This window comes from Cupressus sempervirens, chromosome 3 (genome assembly GCF_028749045.1).
Source record: "Cupressus sempervirens isolate cs-2001-9-10 chromosome 3, ASM2874904v1, whole genome shotgun sequence".
Classification (NCBI taxonomy): domain Eukaryota; kingdom Viridiplantae; phylum Streptophyta; class Pinopsida; order Cupressales; family Cupressaceae; genus Cupressus; species Cupressus sempervirens.
This window is the reverse complement of record NC_143120.1, coordinates 187,839,216-187,861,178: the sequence shown is the minus strand read 5'-3', so window position 1 is coordinate 187,861,178 and position 21,963 is coordinate 187,839,216.

The following is a 21,963-nucleotide window of genomic DNA, read 5'->3' as shown; positions in this document are numbered from 1 at the left end:
CCAAACTCCAAAAGACCAATCCATTTTCAGACCCGTAAACTATCTACTAAAAGAGCAATTCTTGTTGTTTGTGTTAGTGGGTATGCTAAGAGTTTTCTAATTTGTAATTATGAACAAGCTCTTATTTGGCTAGAGTTATTTTTGGGGTTTATCAACTAAAAGTGTATGTAATATCCCCTTCTATGAAAATGTGAGACTATAATTATGTTCCTCTAGATTGTAGGCTCCTAAAATATCATTTTTTTTTAATATCTCTTTTAATTAGTATATTATGAAGTTAAAAACCAATTTACTTACTCTTATGACTTATTTTGACCTTTGAATTATTGCTATATTTAATTGGTTTGATGTTCCTTTTTCCCTCCTTAAGATCTTATGATAATGTAACTTGGTAACTCCCCTTAATTTCTTGTATTTTGATTAGCTACAACACATGTTCTATCAATCTCTTTATACACACTATACCTCTTATTTGTTGTCTTAATATATAATGCATAATATTTTTATTTCCTTTGATATATAATATTCTATGAACATGCACATGTACTTTATCTCTTATTATCTTCTATTGTAAATTACAAATTACTTTTTATTTTTATAAAGATAATAATAATAATAATATCTTAAATATTATTATTAATAAATCATTGACCAAATAAGAATGTTATTATTATCTTGTATAAAACACACAACATTAATAATCAGATTGAACAATGAACCATTAGATGGTATTAATATAATAAATGAATTATGAACATAATTCATTTATAAAAAATAGGTTATGCTTCTTTTTTTTAAAGTATATTTATTTAAATTAATTTATTTTAAAATAGTTTTAATCAATACTCGTGTTCAATTTTTTCCACTATGTATTCTAGTTAAGGACTTCTAAAAATTTGAGTGAATTATCATTATTATAGAAAAGACTATTAAGATATAATTAAAATTTCATCTTAAAATTAAAACTATTTTAAATTCATCTAAAAATCAAAACTATTATTACTAATCTTAAATTAAATCTAAAGAAACACTCTTATTTTCATTTAGTTAGTCAACATTTTTATTTAGAGGGTAATTAAAGTTAGAAGAAGGTGGGAGGAAATTTTAGAATGAAAAAAAGATATGTCACAACAAACTTTCAAATCCGTTCAATTGGGTTTTGCATTGGTATCATTTATTTTGATTTGGGTTCTGCACATCATAAGAAACCCCATAGACTGGCAATGATTTCAATTGACACAACCTATAAAGGGAAATTGATGAGTTTTCCCTCCTAAAATCTTGCTATGAGAGATCTCAAAAAATGGTGAGTATATATACTTGCAAGCACCCCATTTATCCTCATTTTCATAGAGATTATTTTGTAACCTTTTTTAATTCCATTTCCCACTTTTTTAGTTGCATTCTATGTGCAGTTGATATCTATAGTTTATGCTCTAAATTTGAAGGCTTGTGCAATAAGAATAAAATTTCTTTTAATAATGTAATAGTCATATGCTAGCTATTTTTTAGGAGAATTTAAAGATGACAAATCCCTACTATTGCCAACCAAAAATTATCCATTATGTAATGAACTAGCCAACTATTAGTACATAGATTGTATAATTAGGTGAGGGAGGAGAGCCAAAGATGGGTATAAATACCTCATACTCCTAGAATAGTAGTGCAAATAAAGATTGCTATGATATTTTCACTCTATGCTAGAGAGTTATTGCATCCATGAAGTTTGTATTGAATAGAGAGAAAACTAGTTCGAGAAGTTGTTTGTGATGATTTTGGGAGAGGAAGGTTGAGGCAACAATGTTGAATATCATCATCAATGGCCTTACCACACACAAAGGTATGATTTATTTTTTATAGGTATAAAGGTATGATTTCTTAAGTGTCTATAAATGTGAAAAAAATGGACTAAGTGACCATATGTTAACCAAGTGCATCCTATGCAATGTTCAACACTAGACTCCTCATGGCCTACAAGAAGTTGGAGCAACATTCTATAACTCTTTGATAGTACTAGAGGAGTACATTACAAGGACCATGCTAAGAGGAGGTATGTTAAGTTCTTTATTAATATGGATAGTATTCATTCCAAACTAAAATGTGGAACATTACAAGAAGGAGACATTCTTTATTGTAGTTCATTAACATCATAATGAATCCTCAATTTTCTAATGGAAAGAACTAAAACTCTTCCTGCTTGTTACAATACAACTGATTAAGTTTGCAATGTGTTTGTACGTCATGTAAGCCTGTATTGTTCTTCTTCCTTGTAAATGAAAAAAAAAAACTATATAAACCATTGACAACCATCAACTAGCCACCATCTTCATGAGTTCTTATCTACATAAAGATATATTTATTCCTTCTAACATCATTAATGCCTATTCTTAGCCTATAAATGTTCAACCTATTTCAAGAGCTCAACATCTTTGGAATACAAAAGTAGGCATTACATTATTGTTGACATCTTTCTCTTTTAAAGAAATAACTTTTGTAGCTTTTCTATATACATAGATTCATTCTTCCTTGTATAAAAGACTCCTCAATTGCTATATATAACTATATTTCCCCCTTGGATTCCTCACATGCTATATTTCCCCCTTCTTTTTGACACAAATGCCAAAAATAAATATTTACAAGGTAATACCAAAATGTGAGAGGAAATCACTATGTACCTTCAAAATTAGAGACATGGTTTTGTCCCAGTTTTCTAGGAAAACTTTAGATGTATGCAAAGCTATTTGAACTTCAGCTGATAGCTCCATCATATGATCAACATTAGGATTTTTTTAATCATGGATTAATGTCTTTACATGAACAACATGTTTCTACATTTCATCCATGTTTGGAATTATCAAACTCATAATTTATGACAGTGTAGCGCTAATTCTTGCTTCTTCTCTCAATAACTCTACTTGCAAGTTAGTCAAATACCTAATCTTGAAAAAATGTGCTAAGCTAGTACTAGGGTCAATTGACAACTGGTTTGCACTTTCCTTCATATCAATATCAATTTTTGATAGCTTGTCTTTGATTCCCTTGATAAAATTTGTGGTATCACTTATTTTACTAACAAGGAGACAACATTATTAATAATGCTTTCAAAATAAATAAGAATAGTGGAAAGTACCACTTGATCTATGGTAATATTCTATGCCACATTATCCAAAACCTTATTCTCAAATTTTCTCTCTGCCCTCTATAGTAGTTTCTCTTGACCATTCAAATCATCATTGAACTTGTGGACTATGTCAACAAGTTGGTCCAAAATAGGGTTCTTTTCATTAGCTTCAATACTTAGTACATCAATAAATATACCTTTGATGTCTTCCAATACTTGATTTATTTTCTTCTTCTCTACTCTAAGCTTCTACTATTTGGCTCTTTTCTTCCAAAGTTCTCCAAGTGTTTTCATTTGATTTGGAGTAAGATTGGAGAGATCCCAATTTGAAATTACTATGTCTTCATCCAGATCATTTTCATCGATGGAAACTTCTACCTCTTTTCCTTTAGCCTTTGGAATGGGTGAAGGAATGATTTCCTTACCTTTACTGATATCTTCAGTGCTCGGTTGAGGGTTGACTTCAACTGTCATTGCACTTGCTATGGAATCACTTAAAACAACAACAACAATTGTAGGAGTACTTACACTGCCTTGGTGTAACTCAGTCTCACTTGATCCTAAGATAAGTGGACCCTGTAACTCGATAGATGAAGCAGTGATAATGTTACTTATCTCTAAACTTGGTGAAACAGATCTAACATCCAATTGAGTGCTTGGTCGAATAGTATTTAATCTAATGGTTTGAGACTTGGATGCAATCTCCTCTAAACTTGATGTCATGAAGGCTTTGCTCGGAGAATTACGGAGGGAGGCCATTACCTCTATTGCAATCTTTTTCAAATCTGAATCTTCAATGTTCTAAATTTTAGGTAGATCCTCACTGATTGTTTGATCTCCCCTGTCCTCTTCATCATCATTCACATCATCTATTTGTACAACTTCCTCAATGCCCTTTAAAACATTCAATCCATATATATTTTTCCATGCATTTGTATTAGATTGCACAACAGATTCAATATCATTTGACAAAATTAAGAATGCATTGAACTTAGGAGTTAATGTTTGTTCATGCTTATCCAATGCCTCCTTTACTTATTTTCCTAATAGGTTTGACATTAGCTTCCTTAAGGTTTGATCATAGATATTCTTGGTAACCATTACTACATTATCCCAATGATGTGATACTGCCTTGAGTAGAATATCAGGAACTTGTGTTTTTAATTCACTTGGATAGTACTTCCATTTTGCCATCTTTGCTACTAAGGCTTCTTCTACCTACATCTTCTCTTCTTTATTTCTAGTTTCATATTTAAGAAAATTAAAATTTTCCATACCTACACCTTCTTTGAGTCACTTCAGTCTTTCTTCAAAGGTTGGAGTAGACCTCTTGAATGATATATATTGCTTTTCTTCTTCGTCTTCAAGTTTGAGCTTCTTTCTTGATCTAGTGGGTTTGCTGGTGGTAAAAGTAAGAGTTGACCTTGTAACTTTTCTTGATATATATTTTCCCTTTTTCTTAGGTGGTTCTTCTTATATTTCTTCTTCTTCTTCATATTCCTTTGCTTCTTCTTCCTCATGTTCCTCTGCTTCTTCTTCCTTTGCAATGTCATCACCCTTACCTGCTATGAGCAAAAGAGGGGAACCATATTTCACATTCTCCTTCTTAATCTTTTCTACCTTCTTCCTTCCTCTCTTGAGAATTTGAAGAATTTTGATTTCAAGTGAAATCCTAGTTTTAGACTCTTCATAGGTTCCAAAATAAGGTGCTTTGGGGTCCACAATCTCATTGACAAGAGCCTTAATGATGTCCTTAGTATCATCAATATTCACCTCATAGGTAAGAGGTCTTATCCATGCAACTTTAGGTCTGACTACCTAGATATATACCTTATCACAGTCTACAAGGAAACATATGTCTTGTTCATAGTCATCTACTAGTTGCTTGGGAATTTTGAATCTACTTTCCATCCTTTCCTTGAAAGTTTCAAAATATGCATCCATGATGCCTTGAAAGTTATCTCCCATTTTAGTTATGTATTCATTAATCCAATACACAATGGGTATGTCCTTCTTCCATACTACATTTCCCTTGGAAAGAAAAACATTCTAAACATAAAAGAATAAGTAGACTAAAAGTTAACCAAACTTACATGGATTTGTCTTTGATGCCTAGATGCTTTCCATGTTTTTGCTCAACTGTTTTAGCTACAACTCAGTGAGATCAAAAGAAAGAGTTTTCTTGACTATCTCGAAAGCCAAGTCCACAACTTCACATGCAACAATACTTGGTCGGCTAGAACTGTATATCTTTTGTGCAATCACATGAATGCCTAACTTAATTTCCATGTTAATGACACCATTTAGCTTTTTCCCTTTGCCATCCCACTCGATGAGAGTCTTCTTTGCCAGCTCAACCCAGCCTAGGGTTTTGATCATCTTGGATTTATCAAGCATGGGAAATTTGGTAACCTTGTGAATTATTTTCTTTGTGATCTTGATGGGTTGATTGAGCTAGAATTGCATATCATGAACATGGATCAAGATGAACTTAGTCCACTTGATTTGAAAATTCTTTGGCATATGCAAAATATGGGTTAAACCCTTCACTTCCAAGTGTTTGTGCTTAGATTTGAGGTTTTTGTCCATGCAGAATGCCTCATATGCTTGATTCAACTCTAGAGTTCCTAATTCTTGAATTGAACAATGATGAAAAAGATTTGATGTCATGAATTAATAGTACCTTTAATGGAATTAGCGAGTGTGTTTCGACTGGGTCCAATTCCTCTGCACTCGCACAACAAAACCTGAATTTCGGGGCTTCACACACAACGTTCCTTACTAACATCTTGGATCCCTTCTTAACTTTTTTGCTAGATGAGGATGCCATAATGCTTGATGATGGTAGAATAGTCCTTGATGAATTCACTCTAAATTTCTCAGCGGCTTGAGGTTTCTATGCTCTATTCACTCTTCAATTCAAGGTGAAAAAAAAAAATCATTTAATTCTTCTTTTTATTCTAAAAATTGTCTTTAAGTCACCTTAAATTCATCATATGATAGACAATTTGGTGACAACTTGTTTAACTCGAGAGATATGACATGCTCAGCTAACAACTTTAGTCTTCAACTTAGTAAACACCATCTACATCTATGCTCGATTAGGTCTTTGAACTTGGTAAAGCTCAGTTAGAACTAACTTGTGCTCAACTTTGCTTGATTAGGTCATGCAACCCGACTTTGCTCAATTAGGTCTAAGATACTGATTCAAGTTGGCATTCAACTTGGTGATCCCAATGCATATGAAATTTTGATTTGTATCTTCTTGTTTTCTTGACTAGAATTGATATAAGATGTTTCTTTGAATCATAGGTCTGGTGATCTCCATGGATAATTAGCTTGAATTGGTTGAATCACCCAATTCATTGACTTGGGTGTCAATGCTTTCATGAGTTTGAGTTGTATTCTCTGGATATTTTTTAACCCATGCTACCTCATTTGATTTATGATATTGCCAACCTTTTCCTTCTTTTCATCTTCAACTATAGGTTGGTTCATATAGTTCTTGGTTAGATGACCAAGTTCTTTACATGCAAAACATCTCTTTGTAGGGTCTCTTTTCCTCATGTGAGTTCTTATGCAATTTTCTTCAATGTGTCCATACTAACCACAGAAGTAATATTTGCACCATGTGTTATAATACCAACCAAAGATAGCTTTCACAATTTGTTCTATCAGGTTCCATTTCTTGGTTTTGCATTATGAAGATTTGTGCCCTTGTTTGTTGCATTTGAAGCATTTTCCTTCAAACTTGGTTTTCTCTGTGCATTCACTTGCTCTACGACCTTTCTTGTTACAACTATAATATTTTCCACTAAATTTTGATTTACCATTGCTCCAACAATTGCTTGATGTATGCCTTATCTTTCCACAATGATTACATATAAGCCTTTATTCTTCTAAGCTCCTTATTGTGATGATTCACCTTCATCTGTATAGCCTAATCTAGCTTTTCCTTTGTGTCTGAATTGAGTTTTCTTTTCCAATTGATTCATGCTTTCTTGAGATTTCATCATCCTTTCATTGGTTTGACTTTCTATGCTAAGATCATTATGTAATCTTGCATTATCTATCCTCAAGTTAATAAGTTCTTGATTTTCACAATTGAGTTGATTTATCAAATCTACTTGCTGAAGAGATAGGTGTTGAATTTCATTATCCTTTTCTTCCATCTTTTCAGTTAGCAATCTTTTCTCTTCTTTTGCTATGTCTTTTTGTTCCATGTCTTCACACATTCTGACTGACTGAATTTCTTGTTCTCTTTTCAATTTTATGACTTCATGTAGAGTGTGATTCTTTTCAAGTAAATCTTTAATTGCTGCATCAACTTCATCTGAATTTATATCTTGACAAATCTCTTAAATTATTTATTCTATGTCTAGAGATTGTCCTTCATATGTGCTGCTAGTTCTTTTCTTCTTTGCAAGGATTTAGAGAGTTGCTCCTTCATTTTCTTGAATTGATCCATGGTCATTTGTTGATCCAACTTTTTATTTTCAATAGCTTTCTCTAGTCTGTACACTTCTATTACATCTAATCTTTTCCCAAGCTGCTAAACTTTTGATATGAGAACCAAATTATTTGATACCAAATTTTGCAAATGTAGAGAAGGCTAGGTGATGGAGAGGGGGGGTGGGGTGTAGGTGAATTAGTAACCAATAATTTTTTTACTTCAATTCACTAATTAATCCTTCATAAACTAATATGATCTTATTGCATGAAAGAATGAAAGCAATAAAACATTCATAATACTTGACACAATATTTGATGACCCAGAAACCTTCCAAATAGAAACTAAAATTGGGGTAGGAATGACACCCACAAGCTTTAACACTACAATATAAAGTTGGCTTGTTAAGGTTTACATTTGATCACTTATGATGATCTTCCTTGTTAGGAGCAATAAGGACTGCTAGGTCCACCTTGTAAAAGGATTTATATAATACAATGAAGTATGTACTTAGTTAGGAGATTCTATATAAGACTGTTAAGTCCACCTTGTTAGAGGATTTAACTAATGCACCTATTAGGATGAACCAATAGCTGATCTCTGCTACGCAACTCAATTTGCTGAATGAGATTCCTTTGACGTAGAATGATCACCTTAATGTGATGGACGAGACTCTATTTTTTCTTACAGTACTTGTAGCCTTTAGTCAGCCTTCAAACTCATATATTCTTCACATTCCATTCATTCTTCTTGCTCATTTGGATTTGACAAGATATCTCACATTTATACCAATCCGAATAATTACCTTCTAAAGTCAACTACAATACCATTTTCAACAATCTTCACCTAGTCGACTCAGTGTTGACACTTGGGTTTAGAAGTTCACTTAGGTGATATATTGATACTCAGCAACATAGCGAACACAAAAATCTTTGACACTCAGTTGACACTAGTGCTCAGTCCAGGTTGATCACTTGAGAGTAGGCATGAAATCGGTTAACACTAATGACTCGACAAATATTGTAGAGCTCAATTGACATTGCAATAACTTGGTTACTATTGTAGCTCGGTCAACACTACTTTCACTCTGCTTAGTTAATGTGACTAGTTTGGTTGACACTATCTACAAGGTTTACTTTGTGCTTCTCAAAAATAATGTAACCAACCAAATGATTAAGTGTTTTGGCACTAATTGACAACTAGTCTGGCCATAAGGTCAAGAATCCCATTCCAACTTCTCAGAAGTAGAAGACTAAAGAAATTTTGGATAGCACTGTGAGCTAGGGTACTAGAAACATGTAATATGAGGAGTATCTAATGATGTTGAAGGGAAGACTAGTGAAAAATTTGACCTGGTTATCCAGGTTGGAGGTTTTCCCATTTGAGTTTTCCTCAACCAACTATAACATGAGAGGTTCACTTTTCAAATTACCTTAGTTGTCTGATGCAAGAGCATCTAGTGGTGTAAGTGAAATCTTGTATCACCCAAAAATATGCTTAGTGTTAGTTTTTGTTTAATCTGTTTGTATTTTTGGATGCCCATTTGGGCTAACTAGAGGTTCCAACTCTCATAGTTCCACTATTAGTTTTTTGGGTTAGTATTTTTGAGCACCTTAGGACACGTGCCAATGTAGCAAAAGGGTTATTTTGTAATAGATCCATAATTATTATTAGTTAGAGGGTTTAATTTGGAGGGATGGTTGTACTTATAATTTTAAGCACTCTAGAAAAATAACTAGGTCAAAAGGCTTTACAATTTGAAAGTTATGGCAATTTTAAGTTGTCTAGAGACCTCATAAGAATGCTTCAAAGTTAGGTTTGAAGCAATAAACATCCTCATATAGGCCCAAAGAATGGGAGATGAGAAAAGATGCTCATTAAGCATATAGAACACTCAAAGATATTTCAAAAAATGTAAACAGTTTGTCAATCGAAGTCCCAGATTAAAAGTTATGCCTCTTAGAAGTTTGACTACCATTTCTCGAATCTTCTAATTTTATACCAACTTCTAGCATGTCTTCTAGAATTGTCTGCTTTGGCAGTGAATACCAAATGGTATATTCTAAAATTCATTCCTAGCCCTAAACCTAATTTAGGTTACTTAAGGTCATATCTTGCAATGTAAAGGCAAATTTCGGTGGAGTTTGGGAGAAGGTATTGTGAAAAGGGTTTTATTCTCTAGAATCTAATTATGTTGTAAGCCCATAAGGCATATAGTTGAGTCTTTTTTTTTAAAAATGAATGTAATAGCATATCATTTCCAATAATAAAAGTCTCCTATCTTATTGTGTTCCTTTTGTCTTGGGTTGTACCCTTATCATAGTGACTACTCTAAAAGATGTTGGAATTCACAATTGGGAAGAATACTTCTAAGAGGTGAGGCGGGGGGGGGGGGGTGGGGGGTTGTGAATTAGAAGTACCAAAATTTAAGCTATAAAACTTTTAATTGAAATCAATACACGCTTGTAACATTTCTAATTAATATGAAAGTAAAGGCATGCATGAAAATAGATAACACAATATTTGATCACCCAGAAACCCTCCAAAATGAGAAGGTAAAATTGGGTTGGGGATGACACCCACAACTTATCATTATAGCAATATGTAACTTGTCAAGGTTACAAAGTTTAACCATCGGCAATGGTCTACCCTGTGAGAGGCCTGCCCTATTAAAGGCTCCAACACCTTGTTAAAAGTGTACCTTTCTAAAGGATTTACAAAACATTCACTTGGAATTTCACCCTGTTAAAGGATTTACAAAATGGCTGTTAAACCAACCTATTTCAGATTTCAGATCGATGTTCAATCCATTCTAATATGATCCTCTTTGATCTGATATGATTCTGTATGAAGTACTGATACTCTATTCTGTTGTTAATTGATCTGACAATTCCCCTGTTTTACTGAGTCACCTTGAATGTACTCTTCACCCTTCTATTCTTCGCTCTCTTTCACTCTATCATTTCTCTCCTTCTCTATTCTCTTCTCACATACTCTCTCATACATTTTTGAATTATGGAGTTTCTACCTCCTTAAAAAAGGTTTCATGACTTAGGGTTAGGTATGAATCATCCATCTTTCCCACTTAAATCTTTCCATTTTTTTGGTTGGTTGCATGTTGATTGCATAGGGAATCAAATAGATTCGATCTTATCTTTTAATCCTTCAAGATTTATCATATGTCGGCTCAAAAATGGTTTACATATTAGTTTGTGAGGGCACAAAATCTTATGTTGATTCTGTGTTACTCGACACTTATTGATTATTGATGGTTGACACATACTCAATTCTGTCTTGCTTGACACTTGAACTTTGCTCGGCATCTATTAGTCACTCTGCATCTGAATGACTTGGCATTGTCTATCTGGTTGACATCTGAATGACTCAGGATTTGTTGAATTTTTGGCTCAGCACATATTGTAACTTGGCATTTATATTATACTCGACATCAACTTAGAAAGTTTCTTAAGTGTGTTGAAACTCAATTGTCAAAACCAATCTGAGATCGACAATCTCCCCCTTTGACACGAGTGTCAAAAACACTTAATTATACATGATGAATCTAATCTTTTTGAATATAATATACTTTCTATTCAACATATATACAAAACTTTAAAATTGTTCAAAAATTTTGTGAAGGACTTTATACCTCAAAATTTGTAACTCCCCTTGAGTTGATGTGCCTTTGTTGTATCCAAAACTTCTCATGTTGGATTTGTCTCATGTTGATTTTGATACTCTTTATCTATGCCTTGCCTTATCATTCTTTCTCTAGTTGCTTTGTTCTAACTCTTCAAAATTTGTAACTCATTTTCCTTTTGGCTTTTCTATTTCTCCCCCTCAAAATTTATCTCCCCCTTTTTTGATACTTATGTCAAAGGGGTCTATACATTAACTGGATATTTTGCCAAAAAGGATCTGTTTAGCTCCATTACTATCCTCAGAGCAGCATCCCAGTTCTGTAGTGCCACTTCTAGTGATTTTATTTGGATGGCTGACTCTACTACAATGTGACCTAAGCCACCTAATGTGGAAAGACTAGGATCTTTCTTCAACACATTTTCTGCATAGGCTAGTTCTTTTTCAAAATTTCCATGTGTGGGGTTATGGAAAATTGTATCTAGATTAGTTTGGCCTTTGTATTTGCCTCATCTACTGTTAACATAGCTAGTTCCTTTTGAGTGTGAAGCGTAGTGTGAAAATGCTTCACACTCTGTGCTAGATCTCTTGGTAGTTGCATAGCAAATAACTTCAAGTCTCTTTCCAAGCTCATAATCCTCTGGCTAGTTTCCTGTGTGAAGATGGAAGGATCACATAGCTTTGTGTACAATGATAAAATGTTCTCAAGTACTTCCTTCACCTTTTCAATTTTCTTAGCCAGTTCAACTTGTGAAAGTGCAATTTTAGTAGAGATTTTCTCATTCACCTTCACCTAAAATTTCCTTTCTGACCATTCTAGTAGTTTGGAATTTGTATCAAGGTCTTCATTATGCACATGACCCACTATATTTGAAAGTAGTTCCATAATTGGCCTTGTTTCATGAGGTGTTTGCAAGCTAAATGCATCTAGAAAGATGTCCTTAATTTCATGTAAAGCTTGCCTTTTCTTGTACTCGTTTATGAGTATCTCCTGCTTCCTTTTCCTCTCTAGTGCCTCTTGCACTTCATTGATTTGATCAATGTTCATAGTTTCATAGTCATACTCAGGGATGACTATGTCCTCATTTAATGCAAGGTCTCCCTAGTGAAGTACCCTTGCTACTCTTGTTGGCATGGCAACAATGCTTGGCTTCTGAAGCATTGTTGGAGTCCCTATTGTAGGCAAATTTACCAATGTTTGTATTGCCTCTTGCTCGTTCTCCTTAGGACTTTCCTTGTCCTCTTTAGATCTTTCCTTATCAATTATTGTGACCTGTGGGACTGCACCTTGTACTTGTGTTGTAGAGACAGACATATCTATCTATCCTGTTTGCTCCCTTGTAGGCTCTTTCTCCTCTGTACTCTGTGTCTTTTGTTAATCATCAAGACTTGAACTGTGGAGTCAACCTTTGCAAATGTGTCTACTACTATTTGAACTGTTGGTTGTCCACTTGTGGCTATAGGGATGTGAGAAGGTGGTTCTCGTGGATTCACTTTATCCCTTGTTATATCTGCTATGGCCTTTTGTAGTTCTTCATCACTGACCAAAACTGGATTTGTACACAATTGTGCTTGCAATGTAGTTTGGTCAAGAATCTTTTTGAGATCCTCTGTAGTCAATGGATTGATTTTTTGACTCGAGTTGTTAGGGACATCCTTTACATTTATTGTATTTGCAAGTGTGGTGGTATCATGTGGAGGGCTCAAGGGTGGCAATTGTGTGTCTTGCACATTCTGTTCTTGTTGCTGTTCCTCAATAGTTGCCACTTTATCTATCCTCTATTGTGTCTCCTCTACTGTGTTTTTTCTTGACTCTTGCTCTGTTTCCTTCTCCTTATCATTCTCTTCTTCTTCTTCATTGTCTTTATCTTCAAAGGGATCCTCTTCTCCTGCTTTCACTATTATCAATCCATATATCAACTTCCATATTTTTGTTGATTTATTTACAACATCTTCAATATTATTCTAAAAAATGTTGAAGGCTTTGTACTTGGGACAAAATTTACTCCCATGATTTTTGCTTGTCTTAGTGATCTGACCTTTCGTTAGCTCAAACATTACGCTGGCTAAGGTAAATTCTCTTATTTCATTTTCCATGTTTAAGTAGTAATGCCATTTATTTTCAATAATTGAATACAAATCTTTTGGTATTGAGTTGTAAAGTTCAAGTGGAGTTGTCTTGAACTTGGACATCATGATGTAGATAGATTCTTCCACTATGTTTTGCTCTTCTCTACTCAACTTTCTAAAATCAACACTTTTCAAGCTAGTCAAGTCAGCATTATCCTTAATATTATCACAATCGTTCTCTAAATTGGATTTAGATGCATGACTTAACCACTCTAAATTGGCTTGTGTCCTTTGACTCAGTCTTTTCTTCATCAGAGTTAGGTTAAGCAACATATTTTATTCTCAACCTTTTCTTTGCTGGCTCTTGTTGCTCGGTTGCCTTCTTCTTCTCTTTGGCCTGTTCTTTGACTTGCTAAGTGGTTGCCCTAGTGCTTGCTCTTGTTGTGGGCTTGGCTTGGCAAATTTCTTGGGCTTTGTAGCCAGTTTGGTGGTAGCTTTTCTTTTCTTTGGTTGAGGTTTAGTAGGTTCTTCCTCAACTTCCTCTTCCTTGGCACCTTCTTCTATGTCTTCTCCCATGCCTTGTGTCAAGCCAAGTGGCCCTTGATCCTGCTCTCCTTCTTCCTCATCTTCCTCTTCATCATCCTCTTTACCTTCTGCTGTGCCTTCACCAAATCTGGCCTTTAGTTTCTTCACTAATCTGTTTTTCTTTTTCAAAACTGATGGTATTTTTAGTTCCATCTCCACCTTGGATCTGACAACATCATAAGTGCCAAAGGGTTTAACACTTTTATAAACTTCTTCTGCAAGTAAAGCTATTATTGCTGCAAAATCTTCATCAATATTGACTTCATAGCCAAGTGGCCTTAGCCATCTAACTCTTGGCACTGCAGCTTGAATATATGTATAATCAATGTCAACTAGGAAATAGATGTCATTGATGTGCTGCTCAACTAACAAAACAGGATCCTAAGCCTCTATTTCATAGACTTCTTAAAGTCTTCAAAATAGCTTGTCAAAATTATTTCAAAATTTACTCCCATCTACTTTATGTATTCATTGATCTGTACAATAGCTGATCTATTTGTTTTCTAGCCTATCTTGCCAAAGGAAGAGAATTCATTCTGAACATAAAAGAATATGCATGTCAAAATTGATCCAAATTTGCATTGGGCACTCTTGGAACTTCTTATGGCTCCCAAGTTCTCCATGATTTGTTGTAGTTACAACTTAGCTAGGTCATATGTATGATCCTTCTTCACAATCTTATATCCTACATCAACTGCAATGCAGGGCACACTGTTCAATCTGCTTGATTGATAGAATTTGTGAGAGATAACTCTAACAACAAATTCTATGAGAGGTTCTATAATTGTTTCAATTGTCATACCCCTCTTATTCCATTGAGCACCAATGTTCTTTTAAATGACCTCCTTTGAGTCACTTCTTTAGGTTTTTGGCCGATCTAGGGTTAGATACCCTATGACTCGGTGAATGATTCTCTTGGTTATCTTTACTGGTCCTCCTTCTAACCATAAGCAACTGTCATGAATTTTTCTTAGAAAAAGTTTGATCCATTCCATTTTAAAGACTGTAGGGAAGTCTAGGGCACGGGTAAGTCCCTTTTTCTCAACTATGCTATATTCTTTCTTCAACACTCCGTTGCCACATAGTTTATTATATGCTTCCCTAATCTCCATGTCTCCTATCCCACCTACTTTGCAATTATAGCATTTTCAAACATCTTGAACCATGACTACTTTAGGGGGAATGATGGATAGGGTGCTAACTGGATCATTCTTGTAGGCTACCTCAGGGATTAGTTTGAATTCTGGTTGTCTTACATCCCTAGTAACTAGTTGAACTTCAAACGACTCCTTATCCTTGGGGTTTCTAGAGCTAGATGCCATTTTCACAAACTAAGGTTTAATGAATTCAAACACTGCATAGCTCGACACTTGAAGAAATACCTTTAGATCAATGAAATTGCTCTGAATCTTTGCTCAAGTTTGTTTGAATGTTTTGCCCTTGCTTGAAATCACTTCTTCGCTCAGCTCATTCTTTGCTCTGCATTTGGATGACGAAAATGGTCAAAAAATCAAACAAATACGCTTCAATACATAGCATTAAATGCTTAGTGCTCATACATCTATTAACTTGGCTTGTATGCATTTTCTTGCTTTACTCAACATCAATGCAATTTTCCTTTTACTTGGTAGCTGAAGGATTTACCCTTACTCGACATCCACTAGCACAATTTTACTCGGTAGCAACTAATCATTCGGCTTCCACTAGTTCTGTCCAACAACTCGGCACATAATATGATTTCACTTGGCAACTGAAGGTAAATTTTCATACTGGGAAACAATATGAAAGCTTTTGAAGATAAACTTGCATCTTTATTCATGCTATTTATATCCTTTGCAGTACTGACTTGTCATGGAACTGATGTATGATAGAGCATTGTATATCAATTCCACATACCTTCTTTTGCTTAGTTGGATGAAGTGTGACCACTTGACCTTTTAGGTGAAGTGATCCCTCCATTGTATGTCCTACTTCCATCTCTTTTCTTCCATATCTTATTCATCTCTCCTTTGATGTGTTCAACATCAACTTTCCTTTTCCTTTGTTGAACTCAAAGTTGGGTGCCTTTGATCTTGTTGGGCAATACTTGCTGATGTGTCCTGTCTTTAGGCAGCTGAAATAAGTGGTTTATATCAACCACCTATTGTAGTTGCTACTAAAGTGTGTCCTTATGCAGTTCTCAGGAATGTGTCCATATTCTTGACAGTAGTGACAACTCTACCTAGTGTTGTAGTCCCAATTTTAGTGATGTCCATGACTATTTGTCTTTGCTAGTTGGTTTGGTGTCCACATAGGCTTGGATCTACATTCAAAGGATCTATGACCATACTTCTCGCAATTGTAGCAGTGACCTTCAAATCTTGGTGTCTTGATGGTTCTAGTCCTGCAGTTGTGTGCCTGATGACCTTGCTTGTTGCACTTGTGACAGTGACCCATGTTTTTAGGTTTGTCATGCTGATTGGCATTCTTGATCCTACACACATTATAGGTATGTCCCTTTTTACCACAAAAATGACAAGTGGGTTTTGTGTTCTTACCTTTGTCACTTCTTTCTTCTATAGTCTTAGATGATTCTCCTTCTTTAGTGCTAGTGTATCCTAGTCCTGAAGTGTCATTACTGGATCTTGGTGATTTTAGTAGCTGTTCAAAGTACTTGATGACTTCATTAGGTTTGTTGAAGCTTTTTGCAATTTATTTTTCTTTTCTCAAGTCATTTTTTAGTTGTTCATTCTGCATCTTCAGTGTGGAGATCTCAATGTCCTTGACATTCAAATCATGATGGGCATTCATCATTTGGCTTAGGGTGTCTAGCTGCATGTTGGCAACTCTTGCAAGCTCACTTGAATTTTCCTCTAGTCTATTGGAAAATTTTCTCTTGCCATCTTCTATCATAGATTTATCTTCAATGGCTCTCTTCTTTTGCTCAGTCACTTCACAAAGCATCATGGCTTGTGATTCTTGTTCAATCTTGAGAGTTCTGATCTCTTCTACTTGAGCTCTATTCTTCTCCATTGGGTCTATAATTGCTACATCATACTTCTTAGAATCTCCATTGGCAAACACTTTTGTGGTGTCAATCTCCTTGTACTATGTATCATTCTCAGCTATGGCGATGTCTTTTCTTCTCTTTAGGGATTTCCTCAATTCTTCCCTAGCTTCTTCCAGAGAATGTAGAATGAGATGTATTTCAATCTCCTGGTTCTCTATAATCTTCCCAATCTTGTAGACTTCTATTTCTAGTTCTTTTCTTCAAGTTGTAAGGCTTCTCCTTGTAAGAAATTAGCTCTGATACCAATTTTTAGAATCTACAATTGGGAAGAATACTTCGAGGAGGGGGGGGGGGGAGTGAATCAGAAGTTCCAAACTTTAAGTTATAAAACTTTTAACTGAAATCAATACATGCATGTAACATTTCTAATTAATATGAAAATAAAGGCATGCATGAAAATAGATAACATAATATTTGATCATCCATAAACCCTCAAAAAATGAGAAGGTAAAACTGGGGCGGGGATGACACCCACAACTTATCATTACAGCAATATGTAACTTGTCAAGGTTACAAAGTTTGAAATGGTCTACCCTATGAGAGGCCTGTCTTGTTAAAGGCTCCAACACCCTATTAAAAGTGTACCTTTCTAAAGGATTTACAAAACATTCACTTGGAATGTCACCTTGTTAAAGGATTTACAAAATGGTTGTTAAACCAACCTATCTTCATAGGATTTTCACTCTCCTAGTACAATAGCTAGAAAGTATAGTAGAATATGTTGACCTGATCAATTACAATCTTCAATTTCTGATTTCAAATTGATGTTTAGTTCATTTTGATTTGATCCTCTTTGATTTGATATGATTTTGTAGGAAGTGCTGATACTCTGTTATGTTGTTAACTGATCTGACAATTCCCCCATTTTACTAAGTCACCTTGAATGTACTCTTCACCCTTATGTTCTTCACTCTCTTTCACTCTATCATTCCTCTCCTTCTATATTCTCTTCTTGCATACTTTCTCATACATTTTTGAATTATGGGGTTTCAACCTCCTTAAAAAAGGTTTCATGACTTAGGGTTAGGTATGAATCTATGATTGAGATTCATCCATCTTTCCTGCTGAAATATTTCCATTTTTCTAATTTGTTGCATGTTGATTGCATAGGAAATCAAATAGATTCGATCTTATCTTTTAATCTTTCAAGATTTATCATATGTCGACTCAAAAATAGTTTACATCTTAGTTTGTGAGGGCACAAACTCTTATGTTGATTCTGTGTTACTCGACACTTAATGATTACTAATGCTAGATAGATACTAAATTTTGTCTTGCTCAACACTTGAACTTTTCTCGACATCTGAATGACTTGGCACTTGTTGAATTTCTAGCTTGGTACATATTGTAACTCGACATCTATATTATACTCAACATCAACTTAGAAAGTTTCTCAAGTGTGTTGACACTCAATTATCAAAACCAATCTAAGATCAACAAAAGAGCCAATTATTGGCTAAGGAATCTAGTGTCTGTATGCAAGACAAAGACATTTATTAATCTTACAAAGGAGAATCAACACATTCAACATTGATTGAATTCATTTTAAGTCAAGCTATATCAACCTTCAAGTCATGAATTATAATCTGACTTCTCTTTATATCTTTTAGAAGTCAAGCAATAGAATATCTAATTTGCCTATCAAAGAAAGCTTCTTTATTTTCTTTCTTTAGTTCAAAGCTTGGTAAGATTATCAACCTTCATATTTTCTTGTTTTTGTACCTTCTTCTATGATGTTATAAGAAGGAGTCATCATGTCAATGATAAAGTATGTCCATGAAAACATTTCGAGTATGATTGTGCATGTATAAATAGTCTCTATCAAAGAGTGCCAAATCATACAGGGGTATTGTCAATATAGCTCTAAGATGAGTGCAACACCTTTATGATAATGGACTGATTTGCAAATAATTATATTGTTCATTTGTAATGTCATAGGCCAAATTTGGCATAATAAGATGGTAATGTCTATATTACAAATCTAGATTGCATTATGGAATCACTTAGACATTCATCCAGGAAGACCAACACAGTCAAGATAGAGGGCGTGTATTGATATACATTGAACCACAGGTATATCCATGCATGATAAGAGAAATAAAAATCACTAAGAAATAAACAAGTAATAAAAAGTGTTTTAAACTGAGTTAGCTCATGATAGTCCAATGAATAGATCTTGTTGTCAAGACAAACCGTGGGTTGATACTCTGACACTAGGATGCTCTGTGTCTTGATAGTGGTGTCCTAGGCCTAATCCTAGGATACATAGAGCCTTTATTGGCTAAGATTGTGTGGGGATACTTAAGGGTTTGCAGTTAGGAGGTTAAGCCCTTGATAATGCTTCTCCTCTCCACCAGACGCCAAGACTTGCACAAGATATAGATAAGATATGAAATCAAATATCTACTAGTAACAAGTATTTTACTTTTATGAATTTACAAATTTCAAGTTAAAGATATGTAAGATGGTTAATATTGTTTAATCACTTATTTACTTTCTAGTCATTTGAATTCTAGTTGTTAGTTCGCTTCCTTCTGAAAATGTAAAATAATAGTAAATATATCTTCATATGAATATGAAATTAACAAATCTTTACTTCCATTAAGAAATGGTGAGTTATGATGGCAATTATATATGTTGCATTTTTTTGGTTATACTCCCTTTCAACTTTTGGTTAAGGAAATTTTGTTAATTCGGTATAACCATTGATGTCTTTCATATGAACATGTAAAATAGCTATTATAACTTCCTTCTCATGCTCGTGAGTATGAAATTTAACTATCTTAACTATATGATAGTTGTTAGCTAAGGCCTGGAAAAAGGGGATGTTACACTAAAAGTGTAACCAAAAGTAGACTTCCTATCATCTATAGAGCCTATCCAATTTGAATTCGTATAGCCAATCAATCAACTATCCTTTGAATGCTAAAGTTGGAGACCATAAATCAATGTCCCAAATCCTTTTAGCTACATTCCAACATGTTTCCTTAGGCTCTAACATGAACCTTGAGACTAAACTCACTACATATGTAATATATGGACAAGTAGTTCTAAAGTAGATCATGCTTCCAATCAATTATCTGCAAAGAGTGGGGTTCATAGGTTTTGACACATCCAAAGTAGATAGCTTAAATCCAACTTCAATAGGTGTTGAAACTAGTTTACAACTACACATCTAAAATTTTATTAGGATATCTTAAGCATATGTTTTTTGAGATATAAATATTTCATCTTTGTTTTTGCATACTTTTAGACCAAGAAACTAGTGCATTTGTCCCAAATCGGTCATTTCAAACTAAGTAACCATGGTTGTTCTAAATTCTACAAATAAGGCTAGAATATTCCCTATGTAGATAAGATCATCAACATAGAGAACCAAAATAAAAATTTATTAAATTGAGCTTCTGATATAGAGACTTGGACCTGACTAACTTTGTGAAAAACCTTCCTGTTGTATGTATGAACCTATTCTTGAATACCATGATCCTGGTGCTTGCTTAAGAATATACTATGCCTTCTTTAGTCTATAAACATTATGTTCTTTATAAGGTACTTCAAAACCTTTAGGTTGTGAAACATACACTTCTTCATCTATATATTCATTAAAGTAAGCACTCTTCACATCCATTTGATAAACTATACAACTCTACTGAACTACTAATGCCAAAACTAATTTGATAGTATCCATCCTTGCTACATTTACAAATGTCTTAGTATAATTAAAATACCTTCTTTTTGAGTATACCCTTTGGTTACCAATCTAGCCTTATGCTTATCAATGCTTCCATTATATTTATACTTAGTTTTGTATACCCTGTTGGAAATTTAAGAGGAGTAACTAAGAGGGGAGGGTTGAATCAGTTACCACAAAAATAAATCCTAGATTCCTTAGATGCTAATACAAATCAAAACATAAAATCTAGTTAAATTGTATTCTATTGTTACTTGGTAAACAAACATGCACTCGATTAACACTAGCAAATACTACAACTTGACAAGCACTGAGAATCAACTGTAATTGAATATACTGATCTTAATACATGATTAACTATGATTAACCATAAATTTAACTAATTTTCATACACATAAAGGAAATATCACGAACACAAGTGACACCAAGCTTTAACGTGGAAACCCAATTTGGGAAAAACAACCAATTGCAACTAGTTACCATTTTCACTCTTCTGAAGTGAGCCCTGTTAGGAGCCAACCCTATTAAAGGTTATAAAATACAATTTTAGGTATGGCCCTATTAGAGGATTTAATCATCCTATTAGGAGTGGCCTTGATAGAGGTAATCAAGACACTTCAAATAGAAATTCCACCTTATTAGAGGATTTAAAAATAACTATTAAGCCAACTTTGTTAAGAGATTTAAATCATCGCTACAATGGTTAGAGATTAACAATGAGATGACCTAATTTTTGGTGCAACTAAATTACTATTTACAGATCTTAATTTTGGTTTGTATAATTGATCCTTCCTGATCGAATGTATCTTTGTAACTCCACAAGGATATTCCTTTTATCTTTCTAGTTCGCTTCCTCTAAGAATCTCCATATCTTCTATTTTCTTACACATTTTTAATCCTCAACTTGACCTTATATATATATATATATATATATATATATATATATATATATATATATATATATATATATATATTACACATTGTCAAGTCGAATTGAATACGAATTAGAATAATTAATATTCATCTCCTTAGTTAGCTAGAACCAATAAATAAATTAATTGAACTCAATATGCGAAAATAAAAAAATCCTTCATTGGCTAACCCTACTCAGTAGACATTAACTCAGAAACAATTTTCTTGTGTTAACCCAGTGAACTCGGTTAACACTGCATATTCACAAAGTTCCTTTGGTAACCGAGTGAGCTAGGTTAACACTGGTTCCATCCAACATTTCCTTCCTTAACCGAGTGAGCTTGGTTAACACTCAAATTCTACGATCTTCCCTTTGACGCTCGAAGGAGCTCGGTGGACACAATCTTCTAAACTTGGCAAACTCTAGAATGCTCAACAGACACAGG